Source organism: Cygnus olor, chromosome 3 (assembly GCF_009769625.2).
Source record: "Cygnus olor isolate bCygOlo1 chromosome 3, bCygOlo1.pri.v2, whole genome shotgun sequence".
Lineage (NCBI taxonomy): Eukaryota > Metazoa > Chordata > Aves > Anseriformes > Anatidae > Cygnus > Cygnus olor.
The window spans coordinates 104,209,481-104,234,146 of record NC_049171.1 but is presented as its reverse complement, the minus strand read 5'-3'; the positions used below and the strand labels follow the sequence as shown (position 1 = coordinate 104,234,146).

The 24,666-nt window shown below is 40.2% G+C and overlaps 1 long non-coding RNA gene across 2 annotated transcripts; it reads right to left on the bottom strand.

The window, feature by feature from the left end:
- Positions 1 to 877: 877 nt before the first annotated feature.
- LOC121066912 lies at positions 878 to 24,334 on the bottom strand. 2 transcript variants are annotated; one of them, XR_005818020.1, is made up of 4 exons: positions 24,090 to 24,334; positions 23,866 to 23,981; positions 20,748 to 20,832; positions 878 to 1,575 (listed from the first exon to the last, which is right to left on the bottom strand). It is a non-coding gene; the product is annotated as an uncharacterized LOC121066912 (long non-coding RNA). The 2 variants fall into 2 exon arrangements; XR_005818019.1 differs by having other exon boundaries at positions 23,866 to 24,334.
- Positions 24,335 to 24,666: the final 332 nt, after the last annotated feature.

The following is a 24,666-nucleotide window of genomic DNA, read 5'->3' as shown; positions in this document are numbered from 1 at the left end:
TAGATCTGATCATTTTGTATAATTTTCATTGGGTTATCACAGAACCACGATTTTCCCCATTCTCAAAGTAAAAAATAGTCACAGCTATTCACCTTCTGTCTGTGAGGTTAATTTAGTGCTGAGTCAAGCATTGCAAGAGAAATAAAAAAGAGCAAGCGCATATGCAAGAGACTTTAGGGAGTGGATTTTGCAGTCCACTGGTAAGCTGATATTTAGGGCTGAGAGCAGCATCAGCAAACTACCTAATGAAGATGAACCCACTGCACTTAGGGGATGCTTTTCCTCATTAATTTCCTAAAGTAATAATACTTCCCCAAAACTCAATGACTGCCTGAGAGTGAATGGCTGCAAGGTCTCCTGCAGCTGTTGCAGGGGGCTGAATGTCAGGAATTCCAGCAGGGAGCAGTGGGGATATTGCCTTTCTGTGTGCTAAGTCAATCAAATATCCATTTGCGTTTGTTCTGAACTTTTCAGGTTGGATAAAAAGGACAATAATGCTTAACTGCATAACTTACATTATGAAAAATGTAATGCTACTGCAGGCACATTTGGAACATGTTTGTGATACTTGGTAGTGATTGCAGTGCCTAACTTTAAGTGGGAAAATGTTCGCCGGGGTCCTAATTTTTGTACACAAAGAACTAACGCCTTTCCCATCAGCTTCAGGAGATTGTTGCTTAGCATCTAAAAGGGACTGACTCTGTACTCCCAGGTGTTGCTAATGTCACCCTTAGGCATGCTGCCAATCACAGGAGGTTTTTTTACTGAAAAAGTGGGATGACCTCATAACAGATATATTTCATTGTAAATCAAATCAAAAAAAAAAACAAACCTCCCCCCCCAAAAAAATTTGTATATTACTAAGTGCAATAGAAACTGTCTTCAGGAGTCCCCTTCACATGCCTGCCAACTTCAACAAGCAGTTGGCTTCAGGTAATATCCAGCATAGGTAACAGGTTGAAGAAACCAGAGACCTGTTTCATAATTTTTCTTGGTGCACCATGGCTATTAAATCCCACCATCCTGATTTATTACTGCTTCATGGATGCTTTGAAATGTAAAAAGGCAAATTTTTATTAATATCTTGAAGGTCTTGGCTTAAAAAGCCCTTCAAATCTTTCATGGAGACATGCAGATGTATTTTTAATTACTTCCAGTTTTCAAGTAGACACAAACACTAGAAGTTTATAAACTGTGCATCCTTCTGAACTAACTTTTAGGAATTTAGTGATCCTTCTGGTCTTCTGATCCTATGGCAAACAAAAATGACAACATATCAAGCAAATACCAAATTTCTCCATCTTTCAGGTTGTACTGGGTTTACATGGCAAGGTTTCGGTAGCCGGGGGCTGCAGGGATGGCTTCTGTGCCCCCAAGGCCAGTGCAGGAGGGCAGAAGGTGCTCCAGGCATTGGAGCAGAGGTTCCCCTGCAGCCTGTGGAGGGGACCATGGTGGAGCAGGCTTCCCTCTGCCGCACAAGGTGTACCACGGTGGAGCAGCCCATGGTGGAGAAGGAAGAATGAAGGCAGAAGTATTCACTGAAGAACAAGGTCTTTTCAAGAATGTTCTGCAGCTCTGTAGGAAAATATTTTTAGCAATTAAAGAGGGTGTTTTATAAAAACTGCATAACCAGGCTAGTATTCTGTTTGGAATGCCAATTTTAATCAACTTTCTACTCCATGTGAAGCATTAATCCAAAGAAGCACAAGCAAGCTAGGGTAACCATTGTATTTACTGTTATTAATAGGTTCCAATCTGCTGCAACATCAGCCCATGTCTCCCCAGGCAATTAAAGATGGTTTTTGCTTTTAAAGAATCTTTAATGGGTGCAGCCAGTGGGACATCTATTAACATGGATGAACTCAATTACTATCTTAGTCACGATCAATATTTGCTTACACCAAGTTAGTAAAAATACTGAAAGCTTATAGAGCAGTTAAATGGTTGCTGATGTTAAGACAGCAGGAAAGCTTGAGAGCACTGAGAAATGTGCCTTTAAATAAGTGCAATTTGTCTTGGTATTTCTGAAGTCATCCAGGAAATGAGTGCTGATGATCATCTTTTCTGACACTGGTATTGCAAATTTGCATCAAGGAGATAAAGACTTACTAAATCTTTCAGTGAGGGAAGGTTAAAAATTAACTCACTCTTTCCCCAGTATGGTGAAGAATATGTTATAAGAAGCAAATTGACTAGCAAATAGTCTAAAAATAAGACAAACAGATTTACATTCATATTCACTCGTGACTGGCCTAGGTGGAAAAGCCAGTATTAGATAATATCTCTGGACTATTGCCAACCAGCTTTGTAAGAACTTAGCAGAGGGATACCGTGTTCCAACAGGATGACTTTGCTTCCCCTGCAAAGACAGCAGATTGGGCTCAGAAGAACCAAGAATCTTATAATGAGGTAAAGAGCAAGCTGTATCAGAACCACATCAACGGCAGCTCAACAGTGCTGTCTGCATCATTCCTATAAGACTATTTACTCATTTCAGAGAGGGGCTAGAGAGGGATTCAAATGTTGGAGGGGGAGTCTGGAGTTTCTGATTTCTATGTTAAATTTTCTCTGATGCCACTTAATATTTCTACTTTGGTTCTTTTTTCTTTTTTTTTTTTTCTTTTTAATTGGCTTCATATTCTGGGAATTGAAGGGCAGCTAAGAAGAGAGAGGTTGAATGAGTAGGAGAAGCTAAGGAAAGAGGTCCCACACAAATCCATGAGTTCATGACTAAAGGCTTCAGTATAGTTGGTTTTCTTGTTTATTTGTTTTAAGTTAAAGCTATCTCCAGGTCAGTCAGAATGTTATTTTTTCTTGGAAGATTCTCAGTGAGAGAGCCTGAAAACCTCCACGTTTTCCAGGTTTTACTGGCTGTTCTAGGTGATTAAGTCTATCTTTGCTTTAGCACAGCCATGAAAGGCTGACCTATATTTCAAAAAAAGGATAGGAGACAATTAATTTCTGTGGGCCCTTCTTGGATGATGTCCCAGAGTATCCATAGCGCCTGCCAAACAAGCCATCAGCAAAGGATTACGTATTTCTGATGAAGAGGTTTGTTGATGATCTATTCCCTACATTGTGATAGAAACATGCTGGCCTGGGGAAAGGAAGACAAGAGCTTTCAATTAATCATTTACACTTCACAAATGAATTGTTAAGTAACAACGGGTCAGTCATTTAATCTTACTGAATCTTGATTATCTGTCTTGAAAATGAGCTGAGATCACTTGCATACATGGTATAAAGTTGAAAGACTATTGCAAGCTCTAATTTGTATTGTACTTTGCAAAGATGTGAGAGGTTGTGTAAGACTAACACTGGGAATAACAGTGGGCCTGGTTCTCAGTTACACTAAATCCACTGAGGCAGCATATAAGGGTATTAGCAATGATGGAGGTTTTTTTCTTCCATGAATTTGTCTAGTAGCATCTTGAATGCAGTAAGCAGTTTGTTCAGATTGCTTTCTGGATACCAAACCACTTAACTAGATTCAAAGAAAGATGAAAGAAATTCATGTCAGAAAAATGCATGAAGATCTACTAAAAACAAAGTTGTTTTCCCATCAAAACCTTTGATATCACCTTGAAGGCAAGTAAGTACGATCACAGTAGAGTGTCCTACAGCTCTTCTGAGGCTTCTTGACAGCCCTGAGGATCAAGGACATAGCCTAAACAAAACATTAAAAAGAAGCCTGATTTCTTCAACCTGAAACAAATAGACAAACAAAGGAGTTTTGTAGCATGAAATACTCCCATATTCCCCTCTTCCATTTCATCCCATCAATCATTTTCAATCAAATAAAATATCACATTGTTTTTACATTGTTTTTGTTTGTCCTGCTACTTCAAAACTTCATTGTAATTGTTTTAATGAAATATTCCCTTTTGGAAAACAAACAAATTTAGACTTCACACAGAAATGTTTGTTGCTAACAAATTTCAGATCAACATCTGATCATAATCAGATTTTGATTGACCTGAATCTGCATTTTTCAACAAGTGCAATATGCGAACAGAAAAGTGTCCAACCCCAAATTGGCAGAACTGTTAAATGAGAGCAGCCACTCTCCTGTGTACAGCCTAGTGAAGAATTAGATCTGTTCTCTCTTTCCCAGATGTGCAACATAAAGAAGGCATCAAATTCCAAGTCTAACAGTTTGTCATCATTACCTGCAACAAAATTAATTACTGCCAGTGTGAAGAAGTTTGTTTTCACAAGATGTAGAGTCTGGCTAAGCAGAATGCTCACACTGTTCATTAGAAGTGCTAGGGGGTTCCTGAGCATTCTTAACCACCACATTGTACTCAACTACTAAGTGCTTGGGTGGACAGCCAAGCTAGAAAAACAAGAAAATCCTATTAAAACAAGAAGTAACTATTCATGAGCCATATGTTTAACTGCAGTGTTTCAGTGTGTCCTTTTCCCATTGCTTTATAATCTTCAAAACAAAATAGTCAGGAAACTTCCTCCCTACATAAGTATTTCTGTTACTATCACCAACAAATTAAAACACTTTTTTTTTTTTACCCATTTGCCTGTTTAAAATTAATTTAAGCTGATGCCTTCTGCACTTGGCACAAAAGATCCCGTAAAGACATTGCCTTTGCCAGGAAAGGCTGTTTGCTTTCTTCAGGCACAAGTCTAGAGAGGTGCTGAGTGAGCTCAGCCCCTCCCAAAGCTGAGACAAGACCCTTGGAGATTAGGACTTCTGAGATTGTTTCATTTCCACTGAGTTTGGACTTGCAAGTCTGTTCTTCATCCTTCTCTAAAGTTATTTCAATTAAAGCAAAACAAGCCAGAAAATCTCACAGCAAGGCAAGGTCCAAAATAGCCTTGTCTCTTCGTGTTTGCTTCCAAGGTCTTCTTAGGAATTAGGCCTCCTATTTAAAAGCATGTTGTATTTGAGTGAAGGGAGAATGGAAAGTTCCACTTCTCCATGAACTTTCCCTAGAATATTTCTGTTGGGAACTGCTCTGCATAAAAGAACAAATTTGCCACAGAAAAAGTAATTTCCCTAATATACATATCTTTTGACATCCAAGCAAATCATAGAGGACTAACCTGCTGCCCATAAGGAAAAGCTCTGCTCCTGTCCCAGTGCCCAATGAATAGGCACTTGAGGCTGGGCTTTGTTGGTAGAGGCATGGAAATACCATATACAGTACTGGTAAGGCCTCATTTCAGATACTGCAATTCTGGTCACATCTGTTCAAAAAAGATAAGCTGAAAATGGAAGGGGTGCAGAGAAGGGTTTCTAGGATGAGTTCAGGAACAAAAGATCTGTCTCACAGGAAGAGGTAAAAAGAGCTTGCCTTGTTTAGCCTAATGAAATGAGGCTAGAGAGAGGAGATAACGACTCTATATAGGTACATCAAGGAGTAAATATCAATGAGGGAGAAGAATTATTTAACCTAAAGGATAAAGCTGGGACAAGATCAAATGGATATAAATTGGGCATGAATAAATTTTGACTGGAATTTGGGGGATGGTTTCCAACCATCGGAAGAATGACATTCTGGAATAGCCTTTCAAATAGGGTAGTGGTGGATAAAGAACTTCAATTTAATCTTGTGATGGGAGTCCTTGAAAAATCAAGTGGATCTGAAAAAAATGACTTCATCAACTATCTGTTCAAGGTGTTGCTTACACTATATATTTGCATAACATGTATTCTATGTTCTAGAGCTCCTACTGATCACCTGCCAGGGATAAGAAGAAACTTTTTCCACTTCATACATAATTTGGCTTTTTGGGCTTTGTTTTTTTTTTTTCCTTTTCCTGCAGTGGCAAAGATTAGCCACAGAGAAAGAGAGGAAGTAGAGATAGGTGCATAGGTGTTCCTTAAGGCATTAAGATCTTCTGGGTGGCTTTGGTTAAGTTATTGTCCACATACCTGGGTTTGCACTGATTGCCAGATTTGATGTCAGTAGGTAATCTTCTCTTAGTTTGACTTTTCACTGAAGGGCACTGACTTGTCCGACATGTAAGATCACCTGAGAATTTCACCTAACATATCCTACCAAATATTGACAAAGTGATTCTCTTTCTTCCATCCTGATGCTGTTGATGGCTGCAACTGAAAGTCTTTTACTAAATGTCTGAAATTCATGATAGGGTGTGAAAAGCATTCTGAATTGAGGAAGGATGATGGAGTATGTCCAGGCAGCTATTCCACAGTGTGCAGAATTATACAACAGAAAGCAAGTCTTCCAGACTTGGGTTAAGTGTGAGTCTCAGCACTTTGAAACATGAAGTATGATAAACTGTTTTTTTCCATTGCTGGAAGAATGCCTTTTACTCAACTTTCATTTTATACTCTTTGTCTTATGACCAAAGAGCAACATGTCATGACATACAAAACTGTTTCCTATTCTTTGTATCTAAGACTGAATCAGAATCCTGAGGGTTTTCAGTATGGTGAGACACAGAAAGAGGCGGCATTTTGTCAAGGTAGTAATCAGTCTGCATCATCCCTGGTCAACTGTGCTGCTCCCATCCTGATCATCTCTAAGTATGTAAAACAAAGGAAGCCCATGTCCCCTCCTTAGTGTCAGTTTTCCATAGCATTTCTCTTCTTGACCTGTCCAGATATTTATAGGGCAGTCAGACTCAGCCTTGCAGATTTTGCTTACACCAGTAGCCCATTATCTCCAATACAGATACATGTGTTAGTAAGTAAGGGTAAGAGGATTAAGTCCTTGAATTGTGTCTGTCATGTAAACTCCACCTCTTAAATGCTTTACAGAAACCAGTAGTGCAGTTGAAGAGATAAATAAGAACAGAAAGACAGATGTAAGGGGGAAGGGATAAGTTTTCAGCTGAGATTTTAAATGAGATGGAACACCAGTGAAGCAGAGAAATACAGAAATGCTTTTTCCAGATGGCGGAAGGCATAGAGGAGAAGTTTCTTATCCCACCTCTGGCCAGACTGCATGGAGGGAGAGAGAACACACAGTTCCTTGATTACATTAAAGGGCATTACATGTAGAAAAAAAAAATAAAATGCAATCCCTCTCTTCACAGCATGTAGTCAATTTGTAGAATATGTTGCAGAGAAAATCATGCTTCTACCAGCATCAGCAAAATATTGCAGTCTTGGGATTTAAACAATCAAACAAAATTCCACAATTACCTGGGAGTATTATAGAGGTACGATGCCACCTGCAAGAACCGAATACTGATCCCTGCTTGGAGACCAGCCACTTGCCACACTGACCACTACTTATGCTATTTCTCTGTGACCTTGGTGCTGTGCTGTTCCTGGTCATCTGGATATTCAAATCTGAATACTTCTTGTTTTGCATAGACAGAGAAAAACTGATGTGATCTGCATCCCTATCCATAATCATGAAGGGCTGCTGAAGGTCAAAGCTAGGACAACCAGTGCTTACTTCATGTAGAGTTGCTGCAGGCTGAAAGGAAAACAGACAGGGCTTTAAAAGCTCTCCTCTCTCAATGAGCCTTTCTTCATGCCCCATGCATTTTATCTGCTTGCCTCCTCTGCTCCAAAAGCCCTGGGATTCCTTAGAAGGTATTCAATGTAATTTTGGTTACTGCCCCTCTCTCTCTCTCTCTCCTCACAGGGGTCTCAGTTTTGAATAGAAGTACAGTAGTTGAAGTACTTATTCAGGAAGTGAGGGATAAGGATTCATCAGTAACATGCCTACAAAGAAGCTTGAGTTTGGGTAGTAGGCAGGGGTAAAGCAGTCCAGTGTCTGCTGAAGCCATTTCCTGTGCAACAAAAAACACAAAATTCACATGCCATAAAAGGAAAGAGAGAGAAACACCAGTAAAATGAGTGGAGGAATGCCAGGTGAGTTGGACAGTGACAGAGTAGTGCAGAAGGAGCACATGCTGCTGGCATGTGGGCACAACGGCTGAGTGACACAAGCATTGTGCCTGCATCCTCCATTACCAGCTAGAATCACAGGAGAGAAACACAAGGGACCTCCCACTGTGTGCTTCTCAATTGCCATCTCTTTCCCTTGGTAAGTGGAGATACCCCCTTTTTTAGCGGGTGACATTGGTGGTAGGGGGATGGTTGGACCAGATGATCTTGGAGGTCTTTTCCAACCTTACTGATTCTATAAGGAGCAGACCTAAAGGCCGGAAATCACATTCTGGTTTACAGTGACTGGGCCAGACTGGATTTTAACTCTTCACTTAAAAAGACAAAACATAGTATCAACAATCTGCTTTTGAGGACATAAAGACCACCTTGCTAATGAAGGACTAACAGAAGCCCATTTCATCTTAAAAGGCAATTTCACACCATCCCACTGTTCATTTACATGTCTCCTTTAATAGTCATCTCTTTGTTTAATACTCAGAATACAACAGTTCTTCCTATTGTCCAAACTGTGGCCCCAAGTATTTTACTGGGGCTACTTCTACTCCACGAAAAGGGGATCCACTGTAAATAGGATATGAGGAATTAAGCAGTCTGGATGGTACGCTCTGCCATGGCCTTCCCAGCTGGCTTGGGAGCCATATAGTAACATAGAGAGAACTCCAGAACTTCGATTTTGAAAAGAGGGTTTTAGCTACTTGACACTCTACTTATGTTCTGCTTACTAATTGTGCCTTCTTGACCAGAAACAGGACCAAAAATAGGAGAAACCTTCACAATGCTAACTAACGAAACAACCATAAAAAGAAGTCTTGTTTTATGACATGCTCCATTGGTATTGCAGCATTCTGCCTATGTGGGCATATTTTCTAACACATTATGCAAAAACAAGTCAGGGAAGATGCTGAGGATTGTAATTTTCTAATTTAATTCTGCCATTTCCAGTAATGGAAAGCCATACTATGGCTATTTATCTTCATAAGTGACAGATGCATTTCATTAAAACGTCCTTAAATAATTTCTCATGGCACTTGAAGGAGGAAAAAAAGGAGTAAGAAGATACCTATTTTGTAAGCACACACACATTGATGTTTTGAGAGCAGTTGAACACACAAATGATCAATGACACTGCATTAAAGAGGTCGAGCAAAAAGACATTTGTCTGGTGTTTTTTGAAATGTTGATGCCTGTTGAACACTTCGTTAAACAATCTGACATTGACTGTTGCTGGGTGAAAATATGCTAATAATATCACTGCACAGGGATATAATGACTGCCACTTGGGAGAATCCCAAAACTCAGTGTACTGCTCTGACAGGCAGATGCTTCCCTTCCAGTTATTGCTGAAGTGCTGCCATGTAGGAACAGCAGGATGCAGCAGCTGTAGAGCAAGTGACTGCAGAATGATTTAGCCAAGAACTTTGTATTCAGTTAAAACTGTATATAAATAAGCAGTGTTTCAAGGTAGGTGAATATTCACCCAATTTTCATTCTGTGCTGGACAACTGATAGTGGAGAAATAAAATCTCATATGAAGAAATCTACATCACGTGCTGTTGAACACACGTGTTTAAAGGGTGGGTGCTCTGTGTAAAGTCCTAGCCCAAGTTTTGGCATATAGGAATTGCAAGGAAGCAACAAAGGCATCAGAGAAGGGAGAGCTACAGGTGAGACCATGTGCTATTTTTCTGTTGTCCTCATAATCAATACAGCTTAGGGAAACTTGAAGGCTGGCAACAGTTCCTAGGGGTCACTGGGTCAAGAAAAATCACCAGAGCCATTCTCCTCACCCATTCATTACCAAGATGGGATGGAATGGCTTAAACATAGCACCATCATTTTGCGCTCCTCAGTTCTTACTTTAAAATAACTTTTTCACTTAGGTGGTTGGCAAAAAGAGACAGAGTGGCAAAGAAAGTCTTGCCCAAACTCCTTTCTCACAGGTCTATCACCTGCAACTGACACTCAACAGCAATGGCAAAAAGACCAATGGCTAGGTGAGCCATTGAGAAAGAATTTATGTCTAGAACAAGGAAGTGCTCTTCCATACACTATTAGTACGGAGATAAAGAAATTTTCATAGTCTGTAGACAGTGTTGTTCTCACTCCAGGATTCCCTTGTTTAGGCCCCAGAGCTGTCAAATGAACTGAATGAGTGCCCTGCAGTCCCTGTTGCCATCTTTCTGGCACTCTGCCTTTTTGGCCTTGGCACCTATTACTGGCTCTACATTTACTTTTAGCTCACTGAGCAAATAAACCCAAGCGAATAATCTATTCAAGAAGTGCTGTCCTCTTTTTGGTTGGTGAATCATGCAATCTCTTCTCACTGTCATTCCAAACTACTCACCGAATGTGCTTCATTTGTTATTCTTTCCCAGTGGAGTTTGTTGGCAAAAGTCACAGGGAGTACTACAGCAGTGTCAGTGCAGACAACACAAGTGGTCTGCCTTCTACACTGCCTGAAGAAACGCTAACTCTGACTAAAAAAAATCACCTTCTTAATGGAAACATTAGCAAACGAGTCAAAGCTTCCTTCCTCCAATGTGTTTTGAAGGTGTGGTTTCCGTAAGTAAAGCACTCTTAGTGCTTTTCACAAGGGCAGATCCACTGTGTTCCAAGCAGCACCACCCAGAGTTGAATACAAAAGCCCAGTCTGGGGCAAGTGACAACCTGGAACCTGCCATGAACTGACATTCATGGGCACCCACTGCCCAGTTCCCTTCGTGCTGTAGCAGGAATTGCCTCCTTTGAAAGCTCCAGCTCTAAAAGTATATTATATCATGGTCATTCTCAAGTTAAATTAACTTGTCTCTCAGTCAGCACTGGGCTTCTCAAACATAGGACTTCGTTCAGCAGTAAGAGTTCAGCATGCAAACCATGCACACATAACGTTTAGCCTTCTTCCCTCATTGCTCATCAAGTCAGTCTTTATTAATGCATTACAGCAATGCCATATGAGAAGGTGAGGTAGAACCTCTTGCAGGCCTCTTGCCTCACTTGTTTTTCTGGTGTTACCACCACTGATGCTTAGTCACGCCAAACTCATGACACTTGCCATTGAGTCACGATGGCATGTTGCTCCGTCTGGCCCTGTCTGCAGGCGGATGAGACTACCTGTTTGGGCACAGAGGAAGTCGCGCAGAGAATGACTCAGGGAGCAATGCTGGAAATAGGAGCTGATGCTGTCAGCTCCTCAATAAAACCAAACTTCCAAGGAAGGCGAGCTTTCTTACTCACGCTCTGGTGTTCAGAGCATGACTCAGCCTGCTCACATCACACAGCATTTAAGGACTGTCCACACACAGAGTCACCTGTATTTCAGCTGGAATGATTCTGCCACCGCCTCTTCCTTACCCTTGTTGTGTTTTGGTGCAGGTGGTTAGTTAGGACTGATGTTCAGTGCTTCAGTGGAATGGCTGAACAGTTACCAAAGAGGAAGAAAAAATCTCCCTTGCAGTTAATCACTGGCCACCCTGTGAAATTCATCAAACTTTGAGGAAGCAATTGAAGCCATTTGCACTTGTGGAAAATGGGAAAGGCAAAAGTAGAGGAAATTGCTTGCTGTTTTGCTTTCAGTACCACAGTAACGATTACTCTCCTGTTAGATGAGATTCCTTTACGAGAAAAGCCTTCCAGCTAAAGCATAAAGAGACCAGTCAGGTTTTGTTTAGTTTGTTTGTTTTGAAAAATCAAAAGAAGCACAAAAAATTGTGCTTCTGCTGATCCATAAAGACAATCTTGACGCACTCAAGAAGGGGGTGTACCCCCTCGAAGGTGAGGATCTATAAGGCCCAGCTGAATACACTGCTCTGGCAGCTTCCTCTGACAGATGTTTCAAAGTGAGGAGTTAACTAGACCTCTTAGTGATTCAGGTTTACCATCAGATGACGCACACACATCAAATACAACACATGCACTGTCCTGAACATCAGGCCTCTGACACTGAATGGACAGACTGGTCCATCGTCTTAGGGTGATGGATCCCCAGGGTGGCAGGCCTGGGACCCCTCTGAACACAACTGTGTCCTCTGTTTCCTAGAATGCCCCTTCAAGATCACTGTGGCAACAGTTACTCCCAAGACCCTAATCCTTAACAAGCAACCCCAAGACTGGAACCGCATATGGAATGAGGGCTTTCTGAGAACTACTAATGTGACCCAGGCATGTCAAGAATTTAGCTTGATACCTCTATAATTTCTGTAAATTGTCTCCCTCATGAGACACAGGTTGATGTATTTGCAACCTGAGGAAACTCAAGAGTACTTCACAAAACTCCATGTACACAAAAAGCATTCTTTTGCCAGCCCTTCTGAGGCCTCAGCAAAGTACAGTAACACTGAAATGAATGGTAATATACTAGAGTGACATAGGTCTTATGTCTTTAAGTGACATAAATCAGTGCAGTACCATGGTCTTCAAGCCGTTTGTAGTTTAAAAACCACATCAGTAGGAGTAGCATGCACAAAGAGAAAGTGTCAAAGTTCTGTTTCTCCTTTTCCTGCCCATTTCCTTTGTTATTTTATTATCGCTGTCAGAGAGCCATATCAATCCTCTTTATCTCATTACAGGGATAAAAACTTGAGTCAATTTGCAGTATACGATATATTAGCTTGTAATATGATACCAGCTGTAATGACCCCGTCCAAAGTGAGAAGTAATCAAGTTAATATTGATGGATAGTGGTTTCCTTTTTCAAAATGATAGTTAGTTTTAACATCTGCAGAGAAGCAAGAGAAGAGCCAGCAAAGACAAGAAAAGACCAACATATTTTCTTTTTGTTGCGTAATTCTAATAAGAATTGAATTTAGGCCCACTAGATTTGGGCCTACACAAGCGATGTACTTGTCCAAACACTAGGAGGATAAAAGCTATGCATCAAATGAAATATGTAATCAGATATTGAAATGAACCTTACACACGTACACAAGCCCATGCCAGTGAACAACAGCACCTCAAAGCATGACAGAAGCATGGACATGACCACTGGGGCAGTTTCAAGAGAAGAAAATTAGTCTGATTTTTTTGTTGTTGTTAAGACAGAATACCATTTTAAATTTATGTGGGGATTCAAATAAATCCCTATAGTAATGCTCCATTGGGTTCTCCAACTTTTTCTGATTGTCAACAGAACCAAGAGTAACAGAGATTTTTCCAACAGCACTTGAGAAAATACAAATCACAGTGGCAAAAATGATGTTAAGGAGTAGGAGTGAAGTCCTGCTTTCATTCGTGCAGTGCCCTGCCAGAGGACTCATGGTAGTAACCACTTGTGGATGTTAACTAGGCTATCTGAGATCAGAATTACATCCCATAAATTGCCTTTTAAGGCATGTCATTGCCTAAGATGTTTTAAGGGCATCCATCATAATATATACACAGAATGTTCTCATGATGATATACATGGAAACAGCTAATCTGATATCTGCACCCATTTAAAACACTTAAATGTTTGGCTCTGATAATGGCTTTTGTTTCTTTTTTCCTTTATTTATTATCTTTCTTTTTAAGATTTTAGTTGCATACAGTTGGAGTTCTTTAAAATTTTTGTTTTCACCTCTGCAGGATCTATTTTTAAAAGACATCTTGTCTCTCTCTTTCATTCACTGCCCTTGCCCTCCTTTTTCCTTCTGACTCTGTTAAATCAGACTCCATTTTTCCTCCAGTTGCTCCACACAACCTTGTGTTCTGCAAACTGACCTTTCATATGCTGCCGTTTGGATCACCAGCTCTAGCCATTACATTAGCAACACACAATTACACCCTCAAGGTAGACTCAAGTGCAGATCCTACCTCTACATAAATGCCTTAATGAACGGAAAGATGCTGATGTACATTTGAAGGCTGTTTTCAGCTCACATACGAAAGAAGGATTGTGCAGAGACTTGACACCATGCGTAGTGATGGGAGCATTTCCCAAATGTCTGTGTTCCACCAGAGTGCCCTCTGTATGGTGTTGTTTTTTGAAGTGCCCATGCATTATATACTTTCTAGAGGTCACTGCCAAAGCTGCACCCCGTTGTCATAAGTGAGCTGAGTGCACTTTGAAAAGAAGTGTTCTTGGAAACTTATTTGATCGTTTTTGCCTTTGGTTATGAATTGCTGTCCTGAAATGCTGTATTTTGGTGCATTTTGTTGCTCTTTTGGGAGTGGTACGAGGCCAGTAAAGTACTTACACCATTTTTATTTTTTTTTCCACAACTCAACACACATTTTTCTGCGTACAAGTGATACCAGAACTGAAGCAATGCTGGCTTCTCTCCCAACAACAGCACTGGATGGCAAATATGACATATCAAAGAACTTCCCCCATGGCCATACATCAATGTGGGACATGACATATTTTCTTTATGATCTAACAGTTGTGATAAATTGAGCAATATGTGAAATGGTGGTTTTCACACAGTTCAAGGCCTCGTTTGTCCAGATCATCACGAATAAAATTTGTTCGCAGTACCAAATCCACTGGGAATGAACTATCTTTCTCCCTTTTAGAAGGGACTGCGAAAGAAGGGTACTGGGAGAAAGGAACAGTGTGAGTCTGTCCTGTACCATCTTTGTGCAGAAAAAGATAGCAGTTTCTACTGTGTCTCCCAAGGGCTTTGCTGAGCATGTAATACTAATTGTGACCAATTTGGCCTAGAGAAGAGGTTGACCAGGCTCTAATATCAATTAAACCATCGGATATCATTCTACATAATATATTCTACCTCTTCTGATTTATAAAAGTCTTGCTTTAACTTTGCCCCCTCCCTCCCCCCCCCCCAAAAAAAAAAGTACTTCTAAAATCCGCAAGGGTAATAAGAATCTGTGGCATTATGGCATGAATGGCAAATCATTTTGTAAGTCTATGAAATCCAGTATGTCCCTTTAATTAACCAATAGAAGCAAGGAAAAGGAACCACTTCTGAAAGATCCCAGAAGGAAAACAACTTGTTACCAGCACAGCTTCCCTCCAGCATATATATTCTAGGTTATGCCAATGTGTGAAATGATGGCTACAACAAAGTCCAAAGTGATGGGATGATTAAGTGTGTGATAAAAAGAGAATTTAGACTCATTTTGCATGCATTGCAGCAAATTCAGACTTATTCAAAGCTTGTCCAACATTGAAAAGAGTCTCTTCACTGAGATCTTCCTGAGGAAGGGAGATGCTGGGTCAGTCAATGGGTGGATCTTCAGTTAGCATATTGCCCTGCTGGCGAACACACACAGCTGCGCAGCCAAAGCAGCTCTTCCTCAGAGCTAGCAAAATGCTCTCGAGTAAGGAAACTTCAAATATCCAATGCATTTTTGCTGCACTAGAACCAATTAACCACAGCAAAGACTAGCCATGCTCACAACATGGGCTCTGTCAGGATAAACATAATCTGAAACTCTGCAAAGCTTTGGAATTGGGAGAATGCAAGAATCACATGCTGAAAGGAGAGCTGTTGCACAGACATCTGGAAGTTTAGGTCAGTATTCATCATTCACAGATCTAAGTCCAACTAATTCACTGACTTCTTCCCAATTAATTAGAAACCCGGCTTGCATTACAAACAGCTAGGGAACAAGGCAATCCATAGCTGAGGGTTTACGAGCAGTTTTATCCCACTGCTACCAGGGTTTGACCTCGCTTCTTCCTTTGCCTGCAGGGTTTCAGTGCCACAAAGCTACTGACCCTGCTGCTGCTATAGGTTCTCCATAGCCTCCCTCTCTCCAACCTGTGGTATGCTATAGGGTACAGTCAACCTTATCTCTACAACCAAGCCACAAATTTGGGATGAGCTTATTTGCAGAAAAATGCAATGTCATGGTACAGCCTAGGCTAGTAGTGAAGTTTGAATGCATTTGGGACAGTCATTTGTGACTGACAAAAAGGAAAAAAATAAAAGAACATGAGGAAAATTTCAACTTTCTATTTCAACATTTCCTGTTACAAAACCATTTATTCCTCAACCCAATGGGATCGTTCAAGGCCAAATTCAGTTGCACTTACTTTTCAAAAGTTAAGACAAGCAAATGAGTTTTCTTGCAACGCACAACTGAAGTCTATTGGTCAGGTTTCACTCTGGGCCAACTCAACCAGATGCAAATTTTCCTGCTTCGCCCATGCTGTGGCAGAACACAAACTGTTTGCACAGCTCAACTGTCAAAATGTGCTTCCACATTTAGCCTGCTCATGAAGCAGGTGCTGGTGGCAGGCACAGTGTTTAACACACCACATGTTCCCACGGACACACTTTTCATACAGGACATAACAATACACAATAAAAATATTTATGCAATGATTGAAGAGTGGGCTGTGAGCTCTCAGCATATAATTCTGTTTTCAGTGGAATAAGCAAGTTTTCACACACTTTGAAAATTTTAGCCTAATTAAAAGAACAAGTAGGTTACTTCTGATAGTATGTATAGGTACAGGAGGACAACAATCTAGTCATCCATTCCAAAACTGTCTAGAAATTTATAAGCACTTCAGTTCTAGCAGCCTGATCCACCTGGTGGTTATTTTAACGTTCTTAATGCCATCTGGATCAACATTATTTTCATCCTAAATCCAAAACACAGCACCATACCAACTACTATGAAAATTAACTGTATCTCTGCCAAGAATCAATGAATAGGCTGCATCTTGCTGAACGTACGGAAAAACTGAGGTAGCACCTCAACTCCCAACATTTGATCAAAACACAGAGTCAGGAGCAGATCTACACACATGTGCTTCAATCTCTGGAGAACAGTGCTTGTTTGCCTTTGCACATTATAGACACAGAGATCTTTGCACAGATTGAATTCAGAGGTTTACAACACCTAGTCACTTTTCTAGCAATGCTCATAGGTAGATTTACATGTGTCTGTAAGATTCACGGAGTCCCTTGTTTGTAGTATATTGAAAGACTTGCTTTTGCTCTTCCAGTAACTTTATTTGAAACGTGATGAGACTTCGTGACATGTCAAAAAGAAACTCTGAAATCACACTATGCCTAGGCACAGCAAGAGTAAGTTAAATTCACTTTTGCAGCTGTCCAAGTGAATTTGTTTGCTCTTACTGGTATATGGCTCAGCTTAATATCTTCCTAAGCCAGTTCTTGATTATTCTGTGGACAGATGACTAAAATTAATAACACAGAAAAGTTGGTCAGCCTAGTAAAACATATTCTGGGAGGAAAAAATCAGAGCATCCAGACATTCATCTCTGGAATGAAATACTCCTACCCTTTCTGGCCTAGACAGATTTTCTCATTAGCAAGAGAAAACATTATTCAGCAAGTTGTATATAAAAGCTGAAAGCACCGAGTTCCTATCCTAGGTCGAACATTGCCTGCAGTAGCTCCTCCCACAGCCTCAATTTGTTGGACCATGAAATAAAAATAACCTTTTTCCTACAGTACAAGCGGAGTGATGCTGATTAGATGTGGAATTGCCCCCAGTCCCAAAATAATTAGTCTTGTACCAGTGAAGAAGTCTCTTGAAGCTTCTGGAAAGACAGAAGGAAGAAAAGGAGGGAGGGAGTGAGAAAGAGAGAGATGAATTTGTGCTTGGATATCAGTTGTATAAATTACTTTTATTCTCAAATTTCCTAACCTCACATTCATGTGACTTTGCACATCAACAATATATGTGGCTGCTTGTGAACAGCACCACTATTTATTGCTGCTGAATCTATTTTTCTTTAAGAAGCAAAGCTCTGTTGCTGTTTGCATTATTAGCCTGCTCTCCGTTTTCTTACGGCTTTGAACTAAATCCAGTTACCACTTTTTTTCTTGAAGTGATCCAGAGCACTGTGCTTCAGTTCACAGGACTGCAAACTGTCATTTGGTCTTTTTTTAACTGTAATCATACAAAACAAAAGAAGTTGGCTTTGCCATAACTACTGGGTTTTGCAGCTTTCTCAAAACAAGACACAAATTAAGGGTCTGTGACATTGTGTATTTGTGATACCACTTCAAACATAAGCATTTCCATTTCTGTAGACTAACCCCTATTCCCTCCTCCTGCAATTTCACATCAGTCCCTAATGCTCTCATTCCCATCCCGAGGGGCTGTGTGCGAACTGGGTATGTCTAATAGACATAGTTAATGCTTTCCAAGGTCCTTTTGTGCACGGCTCTGACTGACAGAGACGGGTGCTGTTTGCAAATGTCAGTGGAGCAATGACCTCAAGTTAATATGGTGAATGATGAAAGAAAAAAACATTCATTCAGCATGTGAACTCTTTGCTGAGATTAACCAGAAGTACTGGGCACATACAAATTACTGTTCTGTCAGCACAGCGCTTGGTGGGGTTTTTAAATATTCCAGCTATTATAAGCCATCATCCTCAAGGCAGTGGCAAATGAAAAAAGAGAAGATTCAAAATAGCGTTTCCGATGCAAATACCATTGTTTTAGATAAGAGGTTTGGACCTGGATGCTTAGAACAATTCATGACCTCCTGACAGCTGCAGTCCTCAGACTGATGAGAAAGGAATTAGAGTAACATGCACAGAACTGTTTGCAAAGCTCAAAGACAGGACCAGAAGGTATGCAGCCCTTCAGTGGTAGATGCCAGTTTAACTCCAGTCTTGCCAGGAGCAACAGAAAGTTACAAGAATCTCCGCAGTCTGTCTGGCTGCTTGTGCTACTTGCGCTTGTTTCAGTTGCCCGTGGACAAAAGTTGGCTTTCCAGATTCCGTCTCTGCAACTGGTGTTAGCAGAGCAGTCAGGGACCACAAAGGTCATGGCAGGTGACCTCTTCTCTCATCCGTGCAGTTCTGTTTTGGGGGCACAGCCTGCATTAGCATTCAGGGTGTATATGTAATCTGTAGCTAGCTAAAACTTTAGAAATTTGAGGAAAATATCAGTGATATTTTTGGTGATTTCTCCCCAGGTATATCGTTGGTTCTTTCTTGGAACTGAAACAATGGAACTGTTAGCAGAGAGATTGGAAGAAATGCAGTTTCTCTCCCTCCTCTGACCGGTTCTAGTAATAACTATCACCAGAGGCAGGATTATGGAGAAGATACCAAATTTCTTTCTATCTGCGCTTCCTATTGTTGACTATGAAAACTACATTCGTTTGGGATCAGATTCTATCATAGACTGCTGCTTTGAAACCAGCAACATTTGGGGCAGGTAATAAATACAGAATTTAGAGTATAACAACTTCAATACACTCTGTGAAAAGAATCTGCTATTCACCTCTCCTCACTGCCTGTCTCCCTTATGCATGCTTCTCTTGCCTTTGTATCTAATCATGTTCATAAACCCTCTGCATCATCTGTTCCTCTCACAGTCTTGTTTACCTGGTTGAGCTTCTTCTATTTCCAGTCATCTATCAGTTTTTCAAGTCTTTCAGAACAGCAAGATCGATAACATCTTTTCTTAAAGGTGATCAAACGCTAAGACAAAGCTTACTATATTCTCCCCTTGCATTTCTTCTACCTCCCCATTTAGAGCTGCTGCAGGGAAGGGGACGTACAAAAACCTGTTTGAGAGGCAAAGGGCAGTACAAGCCTTCCTTTGTGCAAGCAGCGATATCTATCCTGGGATTGCTGCAGCCTGATAAAACTAACAGACAGATCTTGGGGCTTATTTCTGTTACTATGCTCTGGTGGTTTTTTTGGTTGGTTGGTTTGGTTTCATTTGTTTTCTTTGTTTGTTTTTGTTACTAGCCAGCAGCTAGTAGCTCTTAGGAAGAAAGATTTTTCTGAAGCCTTTTGCTTATTTAATAGTCATTTCACAAGCAGATACAGTTTAGACTGCAAAATTATTTGCAATACTTCTGTACAACATCTGTCTTCCCCCCCAGCAATCCCCCATCATGTGCTGACCCAGCCCAGAGCTGTTTATTTTAAAAAACAGAGACTGAAAACTCAAGCTGATACAGAAAGTGTTCCAGCTGATAGTGACCAATTTATCATTCTCTATTTGTTTTTCCTCTTTCTTTGTTCATCTGCACTGCCTTCTCCCATGATTTCTCTGCTTTTCATGTGGATCACTTACAGAATTATTCACTATGATATTGGATTGTTATAAAGATACTGAATAGGAATTTCCATTCAGTTCCTCCTGGTGAGGATAAACAAACATTATCTGTCCACAATCACCTCATCAGATAAGTGAACACAAAATAGTTACTAAACCTCCAACTATGTGCTAAGTGCTAAGGAGTAAGCATGAAGAAAAAGGAGAGGAAATCTGTATTTACACTTACATAGGTTTTATATATTACTACTTGTCAAGCAATTGCTCAAATGGTGTACTTTCATTCACTTGCTGCCATGGGCAAAAGCAAATACCATCTGTTTGGAACAAAACGCACACCCAGAACACTCATTTGCTGCTGAAAGGATGGTTTGGTCAAACTGCCCATAAACAGACGAGCTGAGTCAGCAGAACAGAATTATAATTACAAATAAATAATTAAAGACTAGACAGCATTTCTTAGAGAGCTCTGCAAGCTTGCTGGGACCCTTTTAGTAGCCTTGCAAATGTAAGCGGTGTGCAGGCAGTTGCCACTAAATGGTTCAAATGGGAGAACTGCAGCAACTCACCACCTTTCCAGTGTAAAGACTGGAAAACACCTAGAGTCTGTGATTCCATTGTGGTAAAGTAGACTTCCACTGCCACCTCCTGGCTTTCCCAGACACCAAACAAAACTGAATATGCTAAACAGCCTTCTTCATATCTTATTCCCATTCAGGTCATAGGCCTGATCTAAAGTTTACTGAGATGACCAAGCTTCAAGTCAGCCCTTGAAAATATATGCAGAATGAATGGACACACAGAGACTGCCTTTTGGATCATAAATAAGAAAGAAAAGGTTTGCTGACCTTACACTGCACTCTACACATTGATTTTAAAATACAAGTAAAAACATTTAAATACTTCTACACCTGCTTCCCATACAAATGTGTTTCATTATAGTTTCTCACCTTACAGAAGAAGCAGATCACAGCCCCTAGAGGATCCCTGATGTTGTCCTCACAAATGTTTTGGAATATCTACTTCTTCATTGCTCTGTGAAAAGAAAGTTCTATAAGCATACAAAAGACTATACACCTGTTTGTTTTATAACATACAACTATAATATGGAAAAAAACGTCTCTAGTTAATATTCCTCTTCCTTGCTTCTTATCTTGCAAAGTCTAGTGATATTTCTTACTAATGTTGGTGCAGGTACGGAGATAGATATTGACTTTCATCTCTGTAAAGAATTCTGGCTTTACTGCTCCATAAACTGCTCCAAAAGAATCATAATAATATGATATCACGATTTATAAACACAACATAGCTTTTTTTTTTTTTTTTTTTTTTTTTTTGCATTTTTATACAATTTCAAATAGCATTTGCTTTCAGAGATTCCTTTTATCTGAACTTATACTCAATAGTAAATCTCAAGGAGATTGTCAGCCTAAGGGCATACAACACTTGGTAACATAAGTCTGTAGGTAAAAAAGGGAATATGGCTTTGGAACTCTCGTTACTCCAAGTCTGCCCTTTCATTATCTATAGATTTGGGGCATGTAACTTCTAACTTCCTCAATTAGTAAGGTCTCCCACCTGTAAAATAGGTGAGAATCATACCGCTCTACTGTGTTTCAAATGGAGGTTTACATCACTCCATTCTTCCACATTCATTAGCACTCTCATAGTTCACTGAGCAATATTTCTATTATTAGAAAGATTTTTCAGAAAATATAAAACTAGATTAAAGCAGTGAAATCCACATTATCTCTGCTGTGCAGCTGAGTAACATCAAATTCACCTGGTAGGAGCTCATCCTTTCCTTGGTTTACATGTGTGTGAAGAGGTGATGTATTTTTATTGAGATTTATTTTCATGACAGGAATTGCACTGACAATTTGCATTAAAGATAAGCTAAATGAGCTGCTGAAAATTAGAACTAGCTTCCTCACATTTGTTTCTTTCAATTAACTTGTACACTATGTTAATCTTGGATTAAGCCCTGGCTCATGCCATCTATAACATCAAAGTCATCCTTCCATAAGAGCTTTGATCACCTCCTTTTCTTTCTGTCTGTTTACCCTTTGATGACACAGAGAAAAATGATGACAGGTAGCTTGCAAAGGACAATTAAAGGAACAGCAGTTTGTTCTTATGTGCTTCCACAAAAATACAGGTGTTTTTTTTTCTCTTTTGTCTCAAGTAAGATAGTAACTGTAAAAATTTTCAGCTGGCCAGAAATTTGTATTTCTGGCCAGGTTTACTTTAAGCACCTAGCAATTTATTGGAATTAAGTCACTTCCTATGTTAATTGAAAATAAATGATATTATATGAAACCCTAGTGACCTCCAAATGGAACTGAAACCTTTTATGTCCCCAGTACAAATCTCTGTACTGTGTGCTAATAAGAAACTGGTAGTAGGAGATATCTGTTATCATCCATAGGGTCAGTCACATAAGGGGGAAACTCAATCAGCAAACTTGAGGGATATAGGATATGTAATTCATGATCAGATAACACAGATACTTGCCAACAAAGAAACATGGAGACTCAGGAAAACCTTGGATTGTTCTGTGCCAGAGAAGAAAGAACAGACATGGGGTTGTGTAAATGCTGGTGCTGCTTCCTCCCTGCTTTTGTTTTTCATCTCTACAGCTTCTTCCTTCCTATAATACCAAGTCCTAGTACAGTCTCCAGTTTTTGTCCTCTTTATCTGCTTTACCTGCCTGCTGGCCCTGCTCCCCACTCCTCACCCAGCACTGCCCTGCCCTCCACCACAGAAGCAGCCAGCTGTGGGTTGCAGGATGGAGCTGCACGCAGACAGATGAGCTGGCAGGGGAGAAGCTGGAAGACTGGAGGAGATTCACTGCAGATGTCACCAGCCAGAAACTTAGCTGCCAAATTCTATCAAGCTTCTGCTGAGGGTGTCCAAATTAAAATTAGTTAGAGGTTATCACTTGGCCGATTCATGTTTTCCTGGAGACAGCAAAAGGGGCTTACCTGATACTGGAGATGCTTCTTTCTATAAAGCCTAGAAGAAGCATGACTTCCGAGTGAAAGCACTGTAAGATTTTTAGCAAGGTTAAAAATCAACTTATTTGCCATACTCTCATTTTCATGTGTGGCTGAGTAATTTTAGATGAAATTTTCCAAAGTCTGGCTGACATGAGCTGTGGAGAAAAGGATCCTTGACAGACAGAGTTACAAAACACTTCAGGTAACTCTGTAATGTCTGCCTTCTATCATAGTAGCATGGAGCCTCATCATATCTTATTGCAGGAATAGAAATATTCCCTTTACCTTCAGCCTCAGAGCGTGAAGCACAGGAGAGGCATCTTGAACCTCTTTCTTAACTCCAACAAACACATCAGAAAAAGACACATCATTGTTAAACTGCTGGCATAGTCCTGGCACAGGTGTGCCCTGGGTCAGCTGATACATACCTACAGTACCTGCAAATGGTTTGTGGGGCTGACACATGCTACGTATCATTTCCTGTAGGCAGCCTGGATACAGCTACCTTGCTTTGATGGCTGCACGAGTTCAGCTGTGCTTTGTCAGGTGCTTTTAGTTTGTTTACTAGTGGAGAAAGATGCAAACAGGTTCGTAACTCCAAAAAATGGCTGTGATCACACACACAGATTTTGAGACCGTAGCTTACTGCCCACTTACCACCAGAGAAACATGCCGATTGTGCTTAGGTCTTTAAACTTGCCAAGGCAGTTAGACTGCCTGTTTGGAACAAGAGTTCTTAAAATGGCAGCAAAAGAATACAAAGGTCATTTTTATACTCAGAGGAGGAGACCAGAAAGGTAGCATATCAAGCACATTATTGCAAGATGAAGCTGAGGATCATTACCATTACATTCGATAAACGTCATTTGCATTTATACTTTTCCCCGTTTTGTTCTTATTATGACAATTTGGCAAAATGCTAAGAACTGTTTATAAGGAAAAGGTTATCGATGCTGGCAGATAGGGGCATACAGGATCACAAAGCTTGAGTTTGAAGAACATTATTTCCCAGATTCAAATAAAATACCTTTTAGAGCTAGTGAGGAAACATGAAAAAGAACTGACTAACCTGGACAACCAACAACTCCAAAGGTAAGAATGACAGAAGATGTTTTTCAATTCTTTGCAAGAGTACAAACATCATAATGGGAGCAATAGGTAGAAACAGGAGCATTCTAAAATGACCTGAAGCAAAGGCAAAATGTAGGCAGAACATCAAGGAACCCTTACAAATAGACCATCCTCATAGAAAAAAGAGGATCATATATCTGGGGAGAGGAATGAAGAAAATACTTAAGTCAGTCTATCCACATGTGAATTACAACCAGGGAGTTCAAGTTCAAAGGGAATTTCAAGCTTGATTTTGGAAAGCAAATATGGTTCAGTCTGTCATCCTTTCCATCCGAATCCAATGACATAGGTGGATCTGAAGCCTTCTGAGTCTGTTGAAATGAAGATAAACAAACCTATCACAGATAGGTTAATTTAAATTGGATAATTTAAAGCAGATGCCTATGGAGGAAAGGGAAAGAGAACCACCTGCCTGACACCACCAGTCACAAATAAGTTGAGCCTACCTCTAGGCTGCAAAACTTGGAAAACATGAAAAGCACTTAGAAAATACACCAAAAAAAAAAATGTTCTGACAGATACTGCAGCCCCCTTCAGTTAGGAGAAGAGTTCTGAAGACCTACTGCAGAAGCCACTGAATTACTAAAGTTTAAAAAAAAAAAGAAAAAAGAGAGAGTGATACTGTTCTGAGAATAACAACAAAAATGTATTTCTGTGTTTAGATTATTTGGGTAAATTATCTATGTGGATTAACTTGGCGGGAGGTGAGGTGAGCCTGCAGCCAGCTCCAAGAACTAAT